Below are 22,771 nucleotides of genomic sequence, written 5' to 3'. Positions count from 1 at the left end.
AGAATTTTCGGCAACTGTGACTGAGAACGCAGGAAGACACCAATTACGACATCCCTGAAACAGATTCGGGGTTTTTAACTTATCGGTGCCAGAGGGAGGGGTGAAAACGAGTCCCGAGGAGGACGGCGACGGCTCCCCCGGACTGCGGGTCCAGGTAGGCTGCGCCCCCGCGCAGCGCCCTCCGCAGGAAGACCGCCGAGACCCTCCCGGCCGCCCCGCTCCAGCGCGCCTCGGGGCCTGGGAACCGCGCACCGGCTGCGCCCCGAGCCCCGCGGGGCGGCGGGACGGACGGCGCCCGCGCCCAATCGCGGGGCGGGGCCGAGGGGGCCGGCAGGCGGCTGCCAATGGGAGGCCGCGGGGCGGGCGGGGGGCGGTGCCGCCGGGCGGGCGGGCGGAGGTGTCGGGAGCCGGCGCGGCAGAGCGGGAGTCCGGGAGGAGCCGGCGGAGCGGGAGGAGGACGAAGGAGGAGGAGGAGGAGCAGTGCCGCGCCCCCGCCCCGGCCGCCCGGCCGCCCGCCCGCCCGAGCGCAGGCCGACCGCTCCAGCCGCAGCCGGCGGGTTCCCGGCCGCCTCCCGCCGGAGCCCGGCGCCGGCAGGGTCCGGGCCGATGGGCAGCCCCGGGCAGCGGCGGGCGGCGAGGCGGCGACCCCGGTACGCGCCGCCGCGCGCTCGCGGGCTGTAGCAGGTCCCGGCGGACTGCGTCTCCGAGGTGCGTTCGGGGCGAGGGGGGTTCCGCTCGGGAGCCTCCGGGTCGTGTCCGGGGACCGTCCCGAGGTGAAGGGGCCGCCCTCGGGGGCGCCTCGGGGGTTGACGGGGGGCCGGAGCGCGGGGCGAGGGTCCGGCCGGCAGATGCGCCCGCGCTCCCGAGCCAGGGGTGGGAGAGGAGCCGCCGTGCTCAAACTTATCGATCGGCTGAAAGGTTATTCCCGTCTCGTAGACGCGAGCACTAAGGAGGACTCTCCGGGCGCGCAGCGAATCCTCCGTGACTAACCCGAGAGGAGAGAAGAAGGTTGCCCGGCGCGGTTCCCCGGCGCGCCGGGCGGGGTCCCTTGCTGAACTTGCTGCGGGGTTTATTCCCCGGTAAGGCGTGTGCCCGGGGCGCGAGCCCTCGCGGCGCCCGCCCCTCTTTGTAAGGTCCCAGCGGCCGGCGAGCGCCCTTCCTCGGGGCCCGACGGCTCCCCGGCTTCCCCGGCTCCGCGTCTCGCTCCATCCTCGGCTCGCGGTCCTGCTCGGGCCCCCGTTTCGTGGAAGCTTGTTTGGCCAGGTCCCGGGAGTATCCCCACGAGCACCTACGGATTAATTTTCAACCGCGCCACAAAACCAAAGAATCAGTCTCGGTTCATCGTCTGCCAGCGAGAGCCGATGCCTCTCGGGAAGAGAAAACAAGTTGGCATGACCCCTCTGGGAGATATTTGTCATCATTAACCTGCTTCGGTTAAATTAATTCAGCCCGGGATGACTCCAGCGTGAGTATTGGAAACATCAAGTGCATTGGTCACGGAATGGTGGTCACCAAAACCTGATTTTGGTAAAAATTGCAATTATACAGTCTTGGGATTTTGTTTAGATTTAGACACGGTTTTTAATAAGGATGGACTTCTTTTTTTTTTTTTTGTAAACAAAGAATCTTGCGGATTCTCATAGATTTGCTCAGTAAGTTCAAAATAGTCACTTAGATGTTTCTTTTCTTTGCCTCTTTTGTCTGCAGTTTTCATTTCTAAATGTTAACACTAGATGGCTTTCTTATGACAGGCATTTAGTAAACTGCGCTTTTGAGTTGCCTGTCTGCAATCCAGGTTGTAATTTTTCCAGTTTTCCAGTTAGTAATGAGAGGAAAAAAAAATCTCCAAAACTGTTGCTTTCCTTGAAATACATTACTTCCCTATAAAACCAATATTTATGCAGACATCAAAAGGTGGCCTATTATTTCTGGCATTCCTAAAGATGGATTTCAAGGGACAACTTGGTTACTGTTTTTAGTCACAAATTTAAGGATGTCTGTTTTGACTTGAGGAATTCAAAGTGCTACAGTGAGATTTGTAATTCTATTTATATAACATTTCTGCTAAGGATGTTTTCTGCTTAATTTAGTAGTTCATTGCTTGATTCAGAGAAGTATAAAAGAACATTTATTCATGAGAAAGTGCAGTCTTTCTTGAGTTTTCGGTACACATAACATTGATTCTTCCTAAAGCCTCTGTTGAGATGGAGTTGAAGTATACATGCATGAGTCATACCAAGGATTGTGTTGGGGCCATCTTTATTCTCCCCAGTTGATATCGCGTGTTTCATTTCTAAAGTGCAATGGCCTGTAGTTGGCCATTTTGGTAGCATCAGGTTCTCAATTATGTGTTTTCAGTACTTTTTCTCTAAAGCAAGATCATGGCAGCCTGTCCAAATCTTGCCAATGTAGGCAAACTTATTTATAAGCTGGTGAAATATTTCGACATTCCTTATAGCTGTTATTTATTGTGTGTCGTGCCCAGCCTAAAATATGATATGTTAAATTTGTTGGTTCTAAATTAGAGCATATTCTCAAATAGCTGAAGGGGAGAAAAAAAAAACCCCACAACCTCTCTCGCAAACATCTGGGAAGTTGGGAATGAAATGAAATCAGAAACAGCTTTTATCAGTACCCATATGCCACCTATAGATGGGGTGAAATGAACTTGGATAAGAAGCAGTGTAAGCATTTGGTCTGGAAAATAAAGCAAGAGATAAATGGAAGTGGAGCTTCTGGCTTTAGAGTATGGGCTGCAGATTTTCCCTAGTTGATTTAAGTGTATATTTTCCATCACATGCTTTTGATGTTTTTAAATCTTAGTCTTTCTCAAAGAGCTTTAATTTTCTGGAATGTAAGAGGGAAATTATCAGTATCAGGATTTGACTATTATGACACTTATTGTAGTTAAAGCTGTGTAATAGGGTTTGTACGTTTTGTTTTATTTCGTTTCTCTTGAGACTGGAATGGTATTTAGAAGGGTTCCCTGATACCTGAGCTTGGTAAACACCTGTGCACCTTGGGGGATCTCTTTACCTGAGGCAAAAGGGTTATTGGGTTATTCATTTTGAAAATCTGTCTCTTCTTCAAAGTGAGGAAATAATAGTGAGCTACCTTGAAAGGGCAGTTGTCTGGTAATTGAAACTGGTTTGAAAGTGCTGTGTTTGGTCATCAAAACTAGTTTAAAAGGGGTTGAATTTACTTCATACTTTGTGAAGAACTGTGTTTATGTTGTGTTGATACAGCCCCCAAACCCCAGTCATGATTGGTAGATGCAAAGGTGTTTTGTTTGTTTGTTTGTTTGTTTTTGTGAGATTGAGGAAGGCAGTGAGCCTTTGAACTTATGATCTACTTAAGGTGACAGTTTAGGATTACAAATCCCTTCAAAGACATGCTGAATTTGAAGAAAATTCAGACTGTTATTGTCAGCTGAAAAGCAAAGGGTTTTTTTTTTTTAATCTGTTTTGAACTTGCACGAAATATGAAGTACAGGCCTAAAGAATATAGGGAACCGTGTTCCAGATTTTCTCCTTCTATTAATGTACTTAGTTCCCTTGCAGGGTGATGGGATAGAAAGGGCATTAGGCAAGAAAGACAGGAACCTCTAGCTTCCTGCCTCTAGTGCCTGGCACAAATGAGTTTCGATAAAGTTTTTTCATGATCCCTTTCAGCACCAAAATTTTAGGTTTCTTTAATGTTTCAAATAAATGTATGGATTGATGAAAATGACTGATGGGGATAGTTTATATTTTTCACCACTGTGTCTTTTCTTACTTTGGTTTATGATAAGTTTGTATGTGAACATTCATGAGAGTTATAGCTTACTTAGTTTACCTGGAAATCAGTGACTCAGAAATTGCATCTAGCTGTGACCCCTTTTAAAGGAAGGATAACAGTGTGATAGGAATTTAAATGCTTCAGAACTTCAGAGGTAAATTATTTTGATCCTTTCTGAGCTTGATTCATGAACTTTGGTTCCAAAAAGTGGTCCGGGGGAGCCGGATATTACCCAGAGTAGAGGTTCTGTTTCTTGGGAGATTTCACATTTAGCATAACCTAATTCCTTGAGATATGTGTATATGTACACACACATACACACACAGACACACACACATATATAGATAGATAGGTAGATAGATAGATATAGATATAGATAGATTTTTTTTTCTCCCTGTACAACATTGTCTAGCCAACTTGGGTGATAGCAAAGAAGAAGAGATGCAGTAATTTGAGTCTAGTTGTCATAGCCTCTCTGTACCACAAAGGTCCATAAGGTCCCTTTATGTCGTTCCTTTACTTCTTGTTTTTTTGTTTTTGTTTTTGTTTTTATTTATTTATTTATTTATTTATTTATTTTTGCTGTGTTGGGTCTTCGTTTCTGTGAGAGGGCTTTCTCTAGTTGTGGCAAGCGGGGACCACTCTTCATCGCGGTGCGCGGGCCTCTCACTGCTGTGGCCTCTCCTGTTGCGGAGCACAGGCTCCGGACGCACAGGCTCAGCAACCATGGCTCACAGGCCCAGCCGCTCCATGGCATGTGGAATCTTCCCGGACCGGGGCTCGAACCCATGTCCCCTGCATCGGCAGGCGGACTCTCAACCACTGCGCCACCAGGGAAGCCCTACTTCTTGTTTTTATCTACCTGTAAATTAAAAATCGGAAACAAAAATCAAATTTTAGGGATTGTCAGATTTGTCACTATGTTGTAGTATAGATGTATTGAAGATTTACAACAGCGGTTACTGTCTACTATCAATTTATTTCACACTGATACAACAAAAAGAAAAGAAAAAAAAAAGGGGAAGAGTATGCATGCTGACTTAAGGAAAGTTCTTCCCATCCAGAGAGGGCATTGGTTAAAATTACCCCCATGTGCATATATACTCACCGATACACAGACACTTTTCCTTTTGCACAGACCAGTGAAAACTTTGCTAAGAACCAGGGTTTGGAAATCAATGACCAGCTCAACTAACCCTTCTTTGATGCTTGGATCCCTTTATATACTCTGCACGTGATCTGGTAAGGGGTGGAGAGTTCCACCTTTCTCATGTTTTGACCACTAGGAGGTGTTTAACTCTACAGGTAAAACTGTAGAGTTGAAATCTAATTCTACCTATTTATTTGAATTCCCCACCCCCCCGCCCCGTTGATGGCCTGCAGAGCTAATCCTTCTGTAGAGATGTTCCAGTTGCTCACTGGACAAAACCTGTCCAAGTGGGGCTCAGAGCCAGAGTCTTCCCACTCACCTTGACCTGCGCAGAGTAGAATAGGGGTGCACTTCCTTCAGCTTGCATGTCCTGCCTGCACTGATACAGTCCAAGTTCACATTCACTTTTCTACTCAGACTCAGTGAGTTTCCTGTTCACTCAGACCTCTGGGTCCTAATCACATGCTGTCTTGAAGCCACGTCTTCCTGTCCTGTCCTAATGTCACTGCAAGACCTAACATTTATTGGACTTTGTCTAACTTTATTTTAGCTTGTCCTTACCGGGATGCTTTTGGGAGTTGGATACTACTATTTAGCACCTTTGCCTGCTCTCTCAAACAAATGCTGTCTGCACATTAGATCAGATTGTTTTTTTATATTTTACCTAAGTTGCTGATAGAATTGTTAAACTGGCTGAACTACGAATGGTGTTTCCGGAAGTTTCCTTCTAGGTTTGGTTATAGTTAAGTACTGATGCTCTTAATTTCTCATAACTGGCCCATTACTGAATGCCTCTTCCACACAGATATCCCGAAAGAGCACGTCAGGCCATCTTTGCTGGTCCTACTGACCAAGGTATTCTAAGACCTGAGTTCATTTTCAGTGTGTCCCTAGTAACTTGAACTGTGCTCTACGTGGTGGGAGATTAAGAAATAGATGTTCAGTGACTGACTGAGTGACTGAGAAGCTAGGGCCATACTGTGAGCTGTGACCTCTGGAGGCTTCGGGCACTAAAAAATGGTGGGAAGAAGCAGGATGTTGCGGGCTTCCCTAAACTCCCTCTTGCAGTTTGGTATTGTCTTCTTTTGAATTTCTTTCAGATAGCTGGGGACAAGAACTACCTTTTCCCAATTTCCCAGTGTTTTAATTAGTTGGTACTCTTTTTTTTTTTTTTTTTTGCGGTACTTGGGCCCCTCACTGTTGTGGCCTCTCCCGCTGTGGAGCACAGGCTCCGGACGCGCAGGCCCAGCGGCCATGGCTCACGGGCCCAGCCGTTCCGCGGCATGTGGGATCTTCCCGGACCGGGGCACGAACCCGTATCCCCTGCATCGGCAGGCGGACTCTCAACCACTGCGCCACCAGGGAAGCCCAGTTGGTACTCTTTTTTTCCTATTTCACAAATAAGCATTCAGCCATAAGGGGTGTCTTGAGTGCTACCGATTGGATTACTCCCTATTTTTCACTGTTGCGTAGTTGCTACATCCTCCAGAAGATGCTCCCAGTTAGTTGAGCTGTTTAGGAAATCAGAGTAGTCCAAAGCAGGCTGTTTAGTGGTGTATTCAATTACACTGAAGTAAAAAAAAAAAAAAAAAAAAAAAAATCTAGGTAAAGAGCTAGTGTTAAAAATGGTTACTGTGGAAAGTAAGAACTCTTGGGTGAACACAAAATTATGTATGCTGAGACAAACTATTGTGTAGACGTTAAAAAAAAATCTCTGACTGTAATGTTTAGGGCACAGTAGCGGGTGCAGTCTGCATAATGATTGCTTTCACTGTCTTCAGGGGGGTTTTGATAATCGTTTGGTTCCCTGTGGAACAGTGGATATTCACATGGTTCATACAGTCCTCTTCGTATTGAAGCTTCTAATAAGAAATTTTAGGAATCACACTTTGGATTCTTCATACAGGACACATGCTGTTGTTTGGAGTGTTTAATGCCCTAATCCAAAGAACAATTATTTCTTTGTAGTAGGGTCTCTAAACTTTTTCCAGTGTGCATCGCATCTACACAGAATTTCCTGTGTTTAGTGTCCACATGTGCACATACACACGTCTGTCTATATGTTTGTGCATGTGTGTATAGGTACAGTATAGTGTGTGTGTGTATATATATATATACGTATACATGTAAAACTTTACCATGCTAAGATATGGACACTATAAAATATAATAATATAAATTTTAAGAAGGCTTATAATAAACAAAAATGAATGTTGGAGTATTTTCTTTTGCATCTTAAAGGCTTGCTTGTTACCCTTTGAAATGTGTGGGCCAGGTCCCGAGACCACTGCTCTCCCACCCTCTCTGGTTAGAGTTCACAGCTGTTTGGAAACAATTTCTAGGGGGCCTGCAGGGTCTTGTGAGGGAAGCTTAAGACAGATTCTACCCTTCATGGACCCTCTATTTACTGTATTTATTCTTTTTCCTGAGGACAGTTTTTACTTTGGCCAGTTTTCTTCCAGAATTGGTTGTGGGTTGCTTAGCTTGAGGTTTAAATTTTTTGGGGGGGCGGGGAGAATGATAGTGTGATGGAGGATACCATCCTCCTTGCAATGTTTCTGGTTGAACTCAACTGTTTGGGAAGCATTGTACTATCGACACACAGCTGACACCAGACCCAGAATCAGGATAGAAGGACATAACTCATCATTGGCTCATCCAGAAACTTCTCAAGAGTAAGAACAACTTTTTTTTTTTTTTCGGTACGCAGGCCTCTCACTGTTGCGGCCTCTCCCGTTGCGGAGCACAGGCTCCAGACGCGCAGGCTCAGTGGCCATGGCTCACGGGCCCAGCTGCTCCACGGCATGTGGGATCCTCCCAGACCGGGGCACAAACCCGTGTCCCCTGCATCGGCAGGTGGACTCTCAACCACTGCGCCACCAGGGAAGCCCTGGAGTAAGAACAACTTTGAAAGTGCAGATTAATGTTGGCTAGAACGGTAGCACACGGTCACCCCTCGTGCAAGGGAGGCCAGTGTCCCAGCCTCTGAAGGGCATGTGGGCTGGAAGGGATGATGGGAGGGCAGGGCATCCGCACGCCACCCAGCCTCCCTGTGTGCTGAGCGATTTTTATCTATAGCATTTATCATTGCCTGATATGATATTGTATATTGATTTTTTTATGTTTGTCTTCTGCCTCACCTCAGGAGAATATAAGTGCCATATGGACAGGGACATTTCTGGTCATTACTGCTGTATTCCCTGTACTGCCCTGGTTTCTGCCACATAATAGGCACTTAGCAAATGTTTGATAAAGGCAGGATTGAAAGCCCGGGGTTTAAACATGAAAGAGCTGTGTGTCTTGGCTTTTGTTGAACTAAGTAAGTGTTGCCTTAAGGTTCTCATTATTTCTATTGTAAATGATCTACCGAAACAGCCTTTTATGCCTCACTTTATCTCTTTTCTGGGTCACTAGAAATGACCTGTAATTGAACTCTGATATCAAACTGGTAAAAATGGAGAAGTAGTTTCTGAGGAGGGTAACAGCAGAGTTCCGTCTGTTATATCAGGACCTTTATTGCCTGGTTCTGAGGGGGTGTGGTTTGGGGAGGGTGGGCCCCCTGGGGTGAGAGGGTGTGCTTTACACCTTTCCCAGGTTTCAAAGTCTGATCCCAGCTGATAAGCACACTGCCTTGGCCTTATTGGAATCAGATGAAGCTGCAGTTCACTTACAAGCCTGGTTTGGACTCCTTAATAAAGAAAACTGGAAAGAGAGAATTTCTGAATTGTGCAGTGTTCTCTTTTCTCTCTCAATCCATGATAATTTCTACAGGAAATAATGATTCTTTACAACCGATCAGTAGTATGTTGTACACCTTCTGTTAATTTAGTCCTTTTAACTTGAGGATTGCAGAGTATGTTGGAATATTACTTACGCCTTACATATAGTAGGTGCTCCGTAAGCATAGCTTTGATTTTACAGGTAGAAGTCTTTTATCTTAATATCCTGACCTACTACTAATTTCTGTATGGCATGAATTCAGGGGGATGTCATTCTAACTCCTGCTTGTTTAAATGTGTGTATTAAGGTATGCTATGATGAGAGCTGCGGGTGAGGCTGAGAGATTGGCCTAAATAATACAAAAATCACCGAATTTACCAGCCATTTTGTTGATTTGAGGGTCATCGTAAGTCATTTGCTGGGAATAATGGATCTGTTTTCCTATTTAAAAAGTCTTAAATGATGAGAGGAATGGAAGAGAGAGGCTAATGTTTTTGACTTAGGAACAGGATAAAGAACTGGGGAGAGAGATTCCTCAAGGTAGACTTCAAAACAGCAGTTGTGCTTGAACTTTCATTTATGGTGTCTTGCAGACTGAACGAGAACCTTGCAAGGCTGATGGGATTATCCCCCTGTACAGATGTGAAAACTAAGATTTAAGGCGGGAACACACATGGCTTTATGAATCTTAGTTCTTAAGAGTTTAAACCCATCTCTCTGCCCACTGTGGCAGCCTAGATGCTTTGTGAGGCCCTGTTGATCTCAATAAATCATAGAAGAAATGGGGGTGGTGGTAAAGAAAGTGCACGCAGAGGAAAATTATCCCACTACTGTCCCTGCAAGCGGGAAGTGGTGACGGGGCTGGGTGGTGGGGGGCAGGCTACTGAGCTATTGTTCTAGCCTCCGAATGCCCTGTTCTGTCAGCCAGTGGATCCTGTGTTATTCTTGAGAACTTTTGTAGTTTGTGGTGAGGTAGCAGTTCTGATGATTGAGCTGGGTTCTCTCGTCTTTGCTGGGAAGTGAGAGGGCGCTGCTGTGATCCTGCAGAGAACATTTCTTTAGCTCCCGAGTCTTTGCCAGGTGAAAAGGAGGAGCAGAGGAAACCAATTTCCGTTTTGCCTTTATACTTCGCTAGATTTGCATCATCTGTGTTTAAGTCAGTTGAATGTGAAGCCCTAAATAAATTTCAGGCATTTAAATACTTAAAAGGATTCCTCCACCATACTTTACTCACCCAAAGAACAAGGGTTTGCAACAAAACAATCCCCTTGCAGATGCAGCCCAGACAGGCTCTGCTCACCTTGTCACTGAATTATCAGACATTAATAGTGAATCGAGAATGGGAACAGCCACCGAAATGCTTGGCTGGCTCTGTTCCAAAATATTGTTTCCCTGGTAGAGAAAGCAGGACAATTTGTTGAAAACTGGCAGTCAGCCAGTCAGAAGAGCTCTGACGCCATCCGTGCAGTAACTACTCTGCTCCGACTGCTAATTTTAGGCCGGTTAAATCTGGGTGATGTCTGATGGCTGCTGTTGCTGTGCGTCTGGCTATGTGGAGCTTTCTAAATCCATCCTCCCAGCCTGGCATCACAACTCACAGTTCTTTCCCAGACGAACTGAAGCACAGAGGGGACGTGGAGTCGGCCTAGGATACGTGGAAGGAGTGAGGAACAGGCCCTGGGAGGGTTTTAGGAGGCGCTGCCTTTCATCTTCCTATTTTCTTTGCCACTAGGTCCACAAACACTTACCCCGCTGTACCTCCTGCCGTGGGAGGGCCTGGAGGAGGACGCAGACAGGCTCAGCCTCCAGGGAGCAGCCTCGTGACAGCATTCACTCCTTTTCCATCCATCCCTGCAAGCTTTCACCTGTTCAGTACTGACCTTCCTGGGCTTCCCTGGTGGTGCAGTGGTTGAGAATCTGCCTGCCGACGCAGGGGACACGGGTTCGAGCCCTGGTCCAGGAAGATCCCACATGCCGTGGAGCAACTAAGCCCGCGTGCCACAACTACTGAGCTTGAGCCCTAGAGCCCACGAGCCACAACTGCTGAGCCTGCGTGCTGCAACTACTGAAGCCCGTGTGCCTAGAGCCCGTGCTCCGCAACAAGAGAAGCCACCGCACTGCAATGAAGAGTAGCCCTGCTCGCCGCAACTAGAGAAAGCCCGTGCGCAGCAACGAAGACCCAACACAGCCAAAAATAAATAAAATAAATTTAAAAACTGACCTTCCTGGGGAATTCCCTGGCGGTCCAGGGAATTCACTGCCGAGGGCCCCGACTTCGATCCCTGATCGGGGAAGTAAGAGCGCACAAACTACATGGCGCGGCCAAAAACAAACAGACAACCCAAAACTGAACTTTCTGGGAAGGTAAAACTAAGGAGAAAGATGAGAATTTTTTAAAAAGCATTTGGAACATCCCATGGAAGAGCAAAGTAGCATTTCTTTGCTGTTGCAGAGGACGGAGGTGGGGTGAGGGCTTGGGGGGGTGCTTCAGTGTCCATGTCTAACTTACTTTGCTTCCAGGGCAGTGAGTAGGAGCCAGTTTTCAAATGGGGACTCGGGATCGCACAGTCTTGAGGTCTCTTTAAACTTTGGCGTTCTAAGATTTCCAGGTTAACAAAGGGTGCCCTTACTTAGGGTGTGAGACCCTGGGGGCAGGAACCTGCTCACTGTGTCCCAGTCCTCTGGCCCAGGGAAGTGTCTGGCACAGTCAGCAAATGAACCACCTCAGTGTTTCAGGCCTCAGGGGAACCTTAGGGTGATCCTGGAATCAGTCTTCCTCATGGTGCTGATTCATTAATACGAGAACGTAAGAGAATGGTTTACCACCTAGGTCTGCTGATTTTGGTAGAGTGGCTTGCCCTGGTAGTTGATGAACTGTAAGTGTCCTGGCCTGGCTGATGGCCACGCATGATGTATGTTAGAAGATTTCCTGTGTAAGATGGGCACTACAGCTTCTTTCAGAGGAAAGAACCTGTGGGTGGTAGAGGGCCTGGTGGGTGGGTGTAGTCAGGAGAGCATTCAAGGAAAAGGGAGGACCCGAGTTAGGCTTTGGAAAATGGTCAGGGTTTTAATTTTTGTTGAAGGGCTCTTGTATGCAAGGCCACTCCTGGCTCTGCAGGGGACCAGCAAATACAAATCAAGCTCTCTGTCTCTTAGCCCTTTGTCTGATCATAGTACTGTCTCCATGAACTTACTCTGCCTAAAACCAAACTCAGATCCTAGCCTGGTTTGGGTTTTGCAACCCCCAAACTGAACTTTATTAACAAAAGCAACTTGAAGAGAAGTGATGGACATTATTTTTGGAGTGGTGATTAAATTGTCTATCACGTAAGGTAGTCAGTTCGATTTTTTCCCCATTGTAATTTGCTAAAGGTTATAGAATGTGTCTGTAAACCTAAAGGGGAAAGTATTTTGGACTCATCAGAGATAGAAAGTGAACATTTTTTTAATTTGAGATGTAATTGACATATAACATTATGTTGGTTTCGCGCATACAACATAATGATTCTGTACTTGTATATATTGTCAAATGATCATCACGATAAGTCTAGCTAACAGAGTCTAGTTAACATTGCCACACATAGTTACAAAGTTTTGTCTTTCTCTTGTGATGAGAACTTTTTAAGATCTACTGTCTTACCAGCTTTCTTTTTTTAAATTAATTACTTAATTAATTAATTATTTTTGGCTACATTGGGTCTTTGTTGCTGTGCGCGGCTTTCTCTAGTTGCGGCGAGTGGGGGCTACTCTTTGTTGCGGTGCGTGGGCTTCGCATTGTGGTGGCTTCTCGTTGCGGAGCATGGGCTCTAGGAGCGCGGGCTTCGGTAGTTGTGGCACGCAGGCTCAGTAGTTGTGGCTCGAGGGCTTCAGAGCACAGGCTCAAAGGTTGTCGCGCACGGGCCCAGTTGCTCTGCGGCATGTGGGATCTTCCCGGACCAGGGCTCGAACCTGTGTCCCCTGCACCGGCAGGCGGATTCTCAACCACTGCACCACCAGGGAAGCCCGGCAACTTTCAAATATACCTTACGCTATTATTAATTATAGGCATCATGCTGTACATTACACCCCCAGGACTTGTTCATCTAATTAACTGGAATTTTGACCACAATGTTTTGGTATAAAATCACTGAATCTGCTTCAGTTATTTGTCCAGAGAATACCACACATAGTGTTATATTTGGGATTCAAGGTCACATTGTTTTGTTTTAAGACTTTATATTTAGGAATTTATAACTTTTGATAATTGGTGTACCGAAGTGATTTACTTTAAAATTATTTTGAATAATCAAAGTTTTAAACTGAGGCAGCCTTAGGAAGCATGGCTGTGGACAGTGAGGGCTTAGGAAGGCCGAGCACCTTGTCCACCACCCTGGCCTCCCTGGGACACGTGTTCATTTGCTGTCCACGTGCTCTTTTTATGTCGCAGGAAGTAGTAGTAAATGCTGGGTAAGATTCGCAGTCTTCTTTAGATTCTAAAACAAGACATCTCAGCATATTAGCGTATACTTGCCCTCAGCTTTTTATCATGCAAAATTTCACACATACAGGTAAGTTGAAAGAATTACTTAGTGTAGTGGACACCCATATACCCACTGCCTAGATTCCACAGTGTTAGCATTTTACTGTTTGCTTTATACGGATCTATCCACCTCTATCTACCCATCAGTCCCTTTTTTTTTTTTTTTTGGACGCATTTCAAAATAAGTACACACATCAGTGTGTACATCAGTGTGAAGTACACTTCACCGTTAAGCACTTCAGCATACATACCATAAATGAGTTTAAAACTCACATTCTGTTTTGAGGCAAAGTTTATAGAGTGAAATGTATATGTTTTAAGTGTATCATTCTATGAGCTTAGACAAATGTATATACCTATGTAACCCAACCTATACTTCTATTAAGATATACCTACCACCCCAGAAAGTTCTCTCAGGCCCCTTTCCAGTCTGCCACGCCAGTCTCCGTCCCAGGCAACCACTGTTCCTCCCCCGCCAACCCCAGTGGTAAGTTTTGCCAGTTCTTGAACTTCATATAAATGGAATCCTGCAGTGTGTACTCTTTGTGTAAGGCTTCTTTCACTCAGCATAGTGATTTCTGCTTTGCCATATACTTTTAAATATATTACGCCAGGCTGGCTTACCTCCACCTTGGTCACAAGCTCTTTTCAAAGATCATATTGTCAAGTGATATTAGAAACAATTTTGTTTTAGGTATTTGTGTATTTTTCTTAAGTCTCATCTTCCCCTTTCCCAACAGAGGTGTGATTTTCATATTTGATTGGGTCATTTTCTGCCTGGGTTTCTGCTATGTATTCTGAAAACCAGGTGCTTCTTTTTTTTGTGGGGGGGGCCTCACCGTGTGGCATGTGGGATCTTAGTTCCCCGATCAGGGATTGAACCTGTGCCGGCTGCATTGGGAGTGCAGAGTCTTAACCACTGGACCACCAGGGAAGTCCCACTAGGTGCTTCTTTTGTTAGTTTGCTAACACGTGCCGCAGGGCCAGCTCGGGGCATTCAGCTGAGTTCTCTTGCTCCTGAAGAGATGGATCCTGACACATTATTCACTTACTGTGTCTGCTACTTGGAAGACTTCAGGTAATAGAATATATATCTATTTTTGCAAAGCTTATTCTTAGCTTTGTGATTAACTTCTTAAACAAGTTTTTTTGTTTGTTTGTTTTTAATAAGGCATCTTTGAGGAATACAGTTGATCTTCTGTATCCACAGGGGTTGTTTCCAGGACCCCCCTCAAGATACCAAAAGCCAGGGACACTCATATAAAATGGTGTAGTGCTTGCATATAGTCTACACACATCCTCCCATATACTTTAAGTCATCTCTAGATTACTTATACTTCCTAATACAATGTAAATAGTTGCTGGTCCGTGGCAAACTCAAGTGTTGCTTTTTGAAACTTTTGGAGTTTTTAAAAAATATATTTTCAATCTACGGTTGGTTGAATCTGCAGATGTAGAACCTGGGGATGTACAGGGCTGACTGTAATTTCTAGTTCAAATGCAACAATTTGGAAGACTAAAATTTCCTGACTTTTGTTTTATGACACTATATGGAGACTAACAAAATAAACCTGAAATATTAGGAGATTTTTAAGTCACCTGTTTTGAGATATTGGCTGGTAAAATAAAGTCCTCGTTGACTTAAAAAATAAAATTCTAAGGACCACCCTGGCAGTCCAGTGGTTAAGACTCCGTGCTCCCAATGCAGGAGGCCCAGGTTCGATTCATGGTCGGGGAACTAGATCCCGCATGCCGCAACTAAGAGTCCACATGCTGCAACTAAGAGTCCAGATGCCACCACTAAGAAGTCTGCATACTGCAACTAAAAAGAAAAAAAAAACATCCCTTGTGCCGCAACTAAGACCCGGTGCGGCCTAAATAAATACATATTTAAAAATAAAAATTAAAAAAATCTAATTCTAGACTTAATTAACTGCTCCCTTTGCTATACCCACTATTACTGGAGTTCTGAGTTGCTAAACCTCTCCATCCATGATATACATCCATGATCAAAACCATCCATGATCAAAACCAGGAAAAATGTTCTCATCAGTAATAGTTTAATGTTTATATATAAGGCGTACACACACACAGTGTGTGAAGACTTTGCCTTAGGGCCATATTGGTTAGGGTAGTTCTCCCTGCTCTAAAAGAGACTCCAGAATACAGTGTCCAGACAAGAGACAGGCTGACTCCTTTCTTGTGTGACAGCCAGAGATCTGGGCAGGTGGGCTGCTGTCCTCCACCTGACACTCAGGGACCCAGGTTCCTTCCATCTTGTTTCTCCACCACTGGGCCTGGGCCTCACTGCTTGGAGGGAGCCCACTGGGCATGTCTGCGCTCTGGCTGGCTGGAAAGGGAGGGGGCACCCAGGAGGTGGTCACCCAAAGACCCCAGAAGGGGTCTGCATCACTTGTGCTCTCATCCTCTGGAGAACTCAATGACCTGACCACAGCTGACTTCAAGGGGTCAGTGTCATGGAACCGACCCTCCATGTGCTTCTGTGCTTATGCTGTGGAATTGGCCTTGCCTGTGGCCATGTGGGTGCTCCGAGGGAGTAGCTCGCTTGTCAAATGCTTCCTGCCTGCTCTGTCCTGCCAGGTGCCATCTTAGGGAGGGACTCAGGTTACGAGGGTCGGTAGGCCGAAAGGGGTGTTGCTCTTACGGCACTTCCATTCTGGAAATAGGGTCGATCTCCTAATAATATTTTCTCTCAGTGGATTTTTTTTTTTTAAGTGGAGGCAGTGCTGTCTTCTTAAAGTGCAGCCTAGTTCTGGGTGGTGGAAGCGAGAGTAAAGTCTAATAATAATGAGGTTGCAGACAGACTCTGTAACTTTGAAAAAAATGTTCCTGGGGACGTGGATTAGGGAATGTAATAAAGGACCTCGTCCCCTGTTTAAAATTCAGACTCACGATAGAAGGCTTAAGAGACACTTGATGAATGGGATCCCAGCAGTCATTTATTCGGGAGCCTGAGGGTTTCTGGGGAGCAGAAACCTCCCCAAAGATGGCTGGGGCTCTAGAGGCTTGCGTGTCATTCAGAAGGAAGTTCCCTTGGGTCCTGGGGTCTCTCCCACTCAGAGAGGAGCTGTCACAGGGTCACGGGCGAAGCCTAAGGAAGCGGTTGTGCATATGATTCCCCCTCCTCTAATGAGCTAACGTTACACTGCTTTCCCCCACAAGTAACTCTGAATAGGCTATTTGCCAGCCGCTTGAAAGGCTCTTGAAGTGATAGTCTGATCCATGGGATTGGCTGCCTGGGGGACCCAGGGGAGCAGATGTGAGCCTGTCCAGGCTTGAGGGGCCAAGGTCAGTGCCCCCTGGATCCCGAGGGTGATGCGGTGTGGGGCAGTGGCCACCGTGCGTGGGCTCTGAGGTCTGTGTTCTCTAGTCACCCCGTGGGCTTCCGAGGATGTGCAGAGTGAACCTCCTGGAACCAGACGTAGATGTTCCTTCCAGATGGTCAAACTAAGTGAGAGCGTTGCCTGTGTCATTCCCCACTAACCAGTGAAAAGGGGGGAAGAAAAACTCCTGGTTGAAATAAATGACGCTTGACGTTTTTTTACGGACGGAGAGGCCGAGTGGTTTTTATTTCAGCAGGAGCGTCACGGCCTCTTGATAATCTGGAAGTTGCCTTGGTTTCCTCTTGCTGGCTGCTGTCTGCTCAGGAGACTGTGCAGATGGGTTGTGCGGAGGTTGCTATTTTTTTTTTTTTTTTTTTTTTTTGCCGTACGCGGTCCTCTCACTGTTGTGGCCTCTCCCGTTGCGGAGCACAGGCTCCGGACGCGCAGGCTCAGCGGCCATGGCTCACGGGCCCAGCCGCTCTGCGGCATGTGGGATCCTCCCGGACCGGGGCACGAACTTGTGTCCCCTGCATCGGCAGGCGGACTCTCAACCACTGTGCCACCAGGGAAGCCCCAAGTTTGCTAATTTTTGCCAATAACTTAAGCGCGGAAGGATTCAGGGAACCTCCCGAGCGATGAGAACACAGACGCCAAGGCTAACTTGGAGCAAAGAGGGGCGCTCCTTGAGCCTTTCCGTTGATTTGGGGACAGTAGCCACGGCTGAGCAGCTGCAAGTGGTGTGTTTGCAGTTCACACTGTGGGGAGTTTGGGAGTGTTTTATAGCGTTTTGTTTGTAGTGAACAAAAGAGCCGTGTGGAGCCTAATCAGCTGATCACGTGTATATCAATTCCGAGGACTGTGTCTCTCTCTCAACTGAATTGTTAAACTTATCTGTAAGGGAGGAAAACTGGCCTGGGGATTGATTGGTGTCTGACTACACCCTGCATTACACACGTCGAAGGTGTGTGCGCTTGGACTTTCCATTAATGGGTCAACATTCGCATTGGCCTTTGCCCTTATAACTCACTATTCCAGCCACCCAAACCCTTTATCTTTTTCTGCCTGCGCTGTTGCACGAAGTACTTGGCAGCCTCTGCAGGGAGCGTGGGCCTGTATTTCGTACATTAAGTTAGTTTGATTTGTTGGTGGAATGGTTTGAGAAGGGAATGCTTCTGGAGGGGGGACGGTTTCTCAGGGGTCATGTCTTCATGGGGAGAGGAGGAGGAGATGCCAAAGAAATTGCAAATATCCTAATCTCACAGGAGTGGTTTTCACCCAGCATCTCCCACTCAGTGTCTCTGTTATTATTGGACTCAGAATAAAGACCTGCTGGGCCCTGCTTTGAACCCCGGGGGTGATTCTTATGTTGTCGTGTCCAAAACCATTCCGGCGTCCTGTTGTTCAGATGCTGTGGATTGAAAAGGCACACAGCACCCGAAAGATCCTATCCTGCACTCCCTCAATCGAGATGAACTAGTTCGGTCCACATCAAGAATTTTTTCGCCATTATATCTTTTCTGTTCTTGAAATACAACTTCATTGGAGGTTTCCAGATCCCTTCTATTTTTGTCTCTAAAGTAGTATCTCTATTTTGTTCACAGTTTTTAATCCTTGTTGCGTTCTTCTGAATGTTTAGATTACAGGTAATTTCCAGAATTTTTGGGAGACAGTTGCACGTTTGACGCCTTTGGAGAATACGTAGAACCTTGTTGATACCTGGAGATAATCCCCCTGACGGCATAATAGGAGTGCATGATTGTTAGAGACCATCTATAACTTTGCTTTTTAATTCTGGTCTGGGACTTCTGCAGCTTGACCATCAGCATACCTTTGAAAAAAAATCTAGTCTGAAGGGTCTTATAAAAATACCAATATTTTCGGGCTTCCCTGGTGGCGCAGTGGTTGAGAGTCCGCCTGCCGATGCAGGGGACGCGGGTCGTGTCCCGGTCCGAGACGATCCCACATGCCGCGGAGCGGCTGGACCTGTGAGCCATGGCCTCTGAGCCTGCGCGTCTGGAGCCTGTGCTCCGCAACAGGAGAGGCCACCACAGTGAGAGGCCCGCGTACCACAAAAAACCCAAAAAAACCGCAAAAAAAAACCAAACCAATATTTTCAATAATACCTTTTGGAATAGAAACATGGTTAAGTTCACTGAAAAAGTCTTGCTTAGTGTCCTGCTCATTCTGGGTGAGGAGCTGAAGTTTTAGCTGAAGGTCAGAGAGCATCTGCGGCTCTCTGTGTTTCGGGCCTTCTTGTTAGCACATACAGATCTTTTTTAAACTCATTTTAGAAACATAAATCAAAGTTACTGCCTGGACATAGGTGCTTTCCCCTATTGTAGTGCCTTTATTTATTTCATTCTGTGTATTCACTTTATTCTACTTTTATCAGACACCTGCCCTGGTGTTCTGCCAAATTCAAGCTCATGGAGACTGGTGTTGAAGTTCCTCCCCTCCCCACCACATGCTGAGGGGGCCTGAGCCCTGAGCCAGTCCTGGGACCTGGGTTCCCCTCCATTTGCCAGGGTTGGTCCTTGTCAGTGTTGCATGTGGAGTTGTGTTTGTAAGACTTGAAGGCAGATACTGGAGAGCTTACAGATATTTTATTGTTTATCAAGATCTCGTGGTAGAATTTCTTATATATTTCATTAAAAAGAAAAGACTACAGAAATAAGCAAGGCTGTTTCCTTCCTGTTGTTTTCAGCAGTCCTTAGACAACCCAGAAGATGACACTCCTATGAATGTAATCACAGTACACATAGGAAGAAAGAAAGGCATGTAAAGAATTGTGCAGTTTATTCACTAAGACTGTGCATTGAGGAGATTAATGAGTCACAATTATACACATAACATTTTCTTGTTCTGCGACTATGACCAAACAAAAGTAATGCAAAAAGGAGCTGTTTCCCATGTTAAATGCTATTAATTCTGAACAAATACCATGTGTATCAGTATTTAAAGGCTGAAATGTAATGCTTCTTAATTTATCTAATCAGGGTCAGATTGATGACATGCTATTTGCAGGGGATAATATATAGCTAAATTTCTGCATTTTGTTTTAATAACACTGGTTGTAGAGAGGCCCTCTCATGGAGGACATAAATTGATAGAAATGAAGAAGAGATTTTAAAGCACTTTCAGTAAGTTCAATATATTCACTTTAAACTTGTTATGTAAAAAGTAAGCAAATAATGTGTTTCACAGTTTATCTTTTATCTTTGGTGGCCAGTTTATTCTGTAAAGTATAGTTCGTTTGTCTTTTGGTGAACAAAAGGCATTCTAGATTTTGTGTACTTTTGTGTCACAGTTGACAAGTAACTATAAGATATCACAGCCATAACACTCCTAATGGTCATGACTAGTCATGTGATTCACCATACCGGTCTAACAGCTTCCAAACTGCTCTGCAGGTAGTGTGATGTGGGTGATTATCTTGAGTTGGCTTTCGGAAAAACGAGGTTAAAATTGTGGAATACAAACCATTAGAAAAGAGGTCACTTTTTAAAATCAGCTTCCTCTTCTTTAAAATGGGAGATACAGAGTAGCATCAGGTAATGTCTAACTTTATGAAGACTGGCCTATAGTGAGGAAGTAGCTAGGGGACGGGGAAGTCTTTGGAAGAGTTCTTTCATGCTGGGAATTGAAGATGGGGTAGAGGAAGGTCATATAGCCCCTCTGGCCAGGTTGGTCTGCCTGGCACTTGGTGGGTATTTCTGGCCCGCATGTCTGTCTTACCTGGAGTGCTGGTCAACCCCCAACTGCACACAGACCACCTCATGTTTGTGATATGTGCAGGGAAATATGGGTGTGCGGCAGATACAGAAAACCTTTATTAACATGAGTCACCTGACAATACCAAAGTGCAAAGATAATTTTCCCAGTGAGAGGAGGACCATATAATTGGCTGAGGTGTGGTGTTAAGAGGGTAGAAGAAGAGACAATATTGAAAGCAGGGCACATGCCTGTGGATTCCAACACGTTTATTTGTTTTCTATTGTTTCAGAGTCTTTTGTACCTGTTGCAGGTGGTCTGTCCTCTGCCTCAGTCTCTTGCTGGACATTTGCCCCCTTGTGTGAAGCTGTACCTAAGATTCTCTGTCCATTCCCCTCCAAAGGTGAAAGGTGGGGACAGGTGACCCTATACCTGTGCTTGAAGATGTCAAACAAAGCTGCTCTTCCAGGGCACTGGGTCAAAGGTTAATAGGCAGGAGGAAAGAAGGGACAGTGTAGGTTTCCTTGATGCCCTGTGCTCTGGCCACTCCAGTCTGCTAGGCCAAGCTCTGTGCAGTTTTTAGTGAAGTAGAAGGTTAATAACTGTGTAGGGATTTGGGCTGAGGAATTTACCCCATGACCTAATCACAGTCCAAAAGATTTTTATATAAAGATGCTCTTGCAGTGTTAGTTATACTGTGAGAAACTGGAAAAATATTGGCAGTAAGACATTAAATTATGGTTCTCCATACGATCAAGTAACTTAAATCAATTAAATAGCTTGTTTTATAAGGTCTCTTAATGACATGGGAAAATGTGCACAGAATATTAAATGAAAAAATTTTCTTGCTAGGCAATATATATAATAGATCCCCATTTTACAGGAAAATTAAACATGCATATGCATTAACAGAATAGGATACATTAAAAAATTTACGGTGGTTATTACTTGTGGTTGCGTTATGTCTAATGATCATATTCTCTTCTTTTTGCGTTTGTTTTCCAGTTTTTTCTAAAATGAACATGTTAATTTTGTAACAGGAAAAAACATATTAAAATATTTGAGTCAGAAAGAGAAAAGCAGATACTGTATGCTAACACGTATATATGGAATCTAAAAAAAAAAAAAAAATTGGTACTGATGAACCTAGTGGCAGGGCAGGAATAAAGAAGTAGACATAGAGAATGGACTTGAGGACCCGGGGATGGGGGGAAGCTGAGGTAAAGTGAGAGTAGCATCGACATATATATACTTACGAATGTGAAATAGATAGCTAGTGGGAAGCAGCCGCATAGCACAGGGAGATGAGCTCGGTGCTTTGTGACCACCTAGAGGGGTGGGATAGGGAGGGTGGGAGGGAGGCTCAAGAGGGAAGGGATATGGGGATATATGTGTATGTATAGCTGATTCACTTTGTTATAAAACAGAAACTAACACAGTATTGTGAAGCAATTATACTGCAACAAAGATCTATTTAAAAAAAAATTGAGTTATATGACGGGTATATGTATCCTTTAAAACTATTTGTCTGTTTCAATATAATTTCTTGCCTCAATATGTAAATTTGTTGTATTTTATTATATAATCTTGCTTGATTTGTATTTTTGAGTTATAAAACAAGTTTTCAAGGCAAGTAATTAGCAAGCATTTATTAGGCACCTATTATGTCTAATAAATATATTTTTGGTACATGTTCTTTACCATAAAAGTATGTATAATTTAAGTTTAATATCATGTAGGTAGATATCCTTTGAAAATTATTTGCTGATCTTGTATGTAAGAGTTTAAGCATTATTTTTTTTAACCTTTTGATTACCTTCTTTCATTTAAACTTGTTGCACAGGAAAAACACATACATATATGTATACTTTTAAGGCATTAAATTTATGTTAGGGAATTTACTTTTTACTATTAATAATGTAGTTTATTGGTAACGCACTGAATGACTTGCGTTTGAATATATTATTTTATTTAATTCTCACAGCTGTCTTTCCCTAACAGTGGGAACATCTTTCTCAATTGGTATTGAGAGTTAAGTTAGAGACTTTGGCATTTACTTTAAAAATATCATTAATACTCTTTGCTTATTTGTGAGAGCAGTGATACCTTGACTCAGATAATACCCGTGTCGTCTTAGCATTATAATTGCTGGCCCTTTGATACTATGCTTTGTGACATTTACATTACAAATAAAAATTAGTTAATTTGTAAGTTATAAGGTCTCAAAAAAAATAGTTCATTCTTCTTTCACGCCTGTTAGTGCTTCTATTAAAATTCTGAAATGGCTTATTAAATTAAGTGCAGTGTCAAAGGCTAATTGTCTCTCTGTGAATTAGTCTATGTGACTTTGAAAGCATGATTTAAGAATTATGTTTGAATAGCAACTCCGAAGTCAGCTTTTAGTATCTATCAAATTGTAATGATCATAGGTGAAGAGTATTAATAGATTATGAAGTCCATTCTCCTGCTGTTACAAAAGATGCCTCTAAAATACGTGCAGTGTTAGCGCCCTTGAACTTACTTCACTTGCTAGCCTCCCACGTCTGAGGCA

The 22,771-nt window shown here is 44.7% G+C and overlaps 1 protein-coding gene across 1 annotated transcript in view; it reads left to right on the top strand.

Moving 5' to 3' along the window:
* The first annotated feature begins 639 nt into the window (after positions 1-639).
* Positions 640-22,771, top strand: part of SIPA1L2 (signal induced proliferation associated 1 like 2) — a 231,910-nt gene continuing 209,778 nt past the window's right edge. Inside the window, exon 1 of the mRNA XM_081230788.1 lies at positions 640-708. The gene's annotated coding sequence lies outside the window, so the exon portion shown is untranslated. The remainder of the gene's footprint in view (positions 709-22,771) is intronic.

Source organism: Mesoplodon bidens, assembly GCF_964165515.1.
Source record: "Mesoplodon bidens genome assembly, chromosome: 1".
NCBI classification, from domain to species: Eukaryota; Metazoa; Chordata; class Mammalia; order Artiodactyla; family Ziphiidae; genus Mesoplodon; species Mesoplodon bidens.
This window is presented reverse-complemented; position numbering and strand designations above follow the sequence as displayed.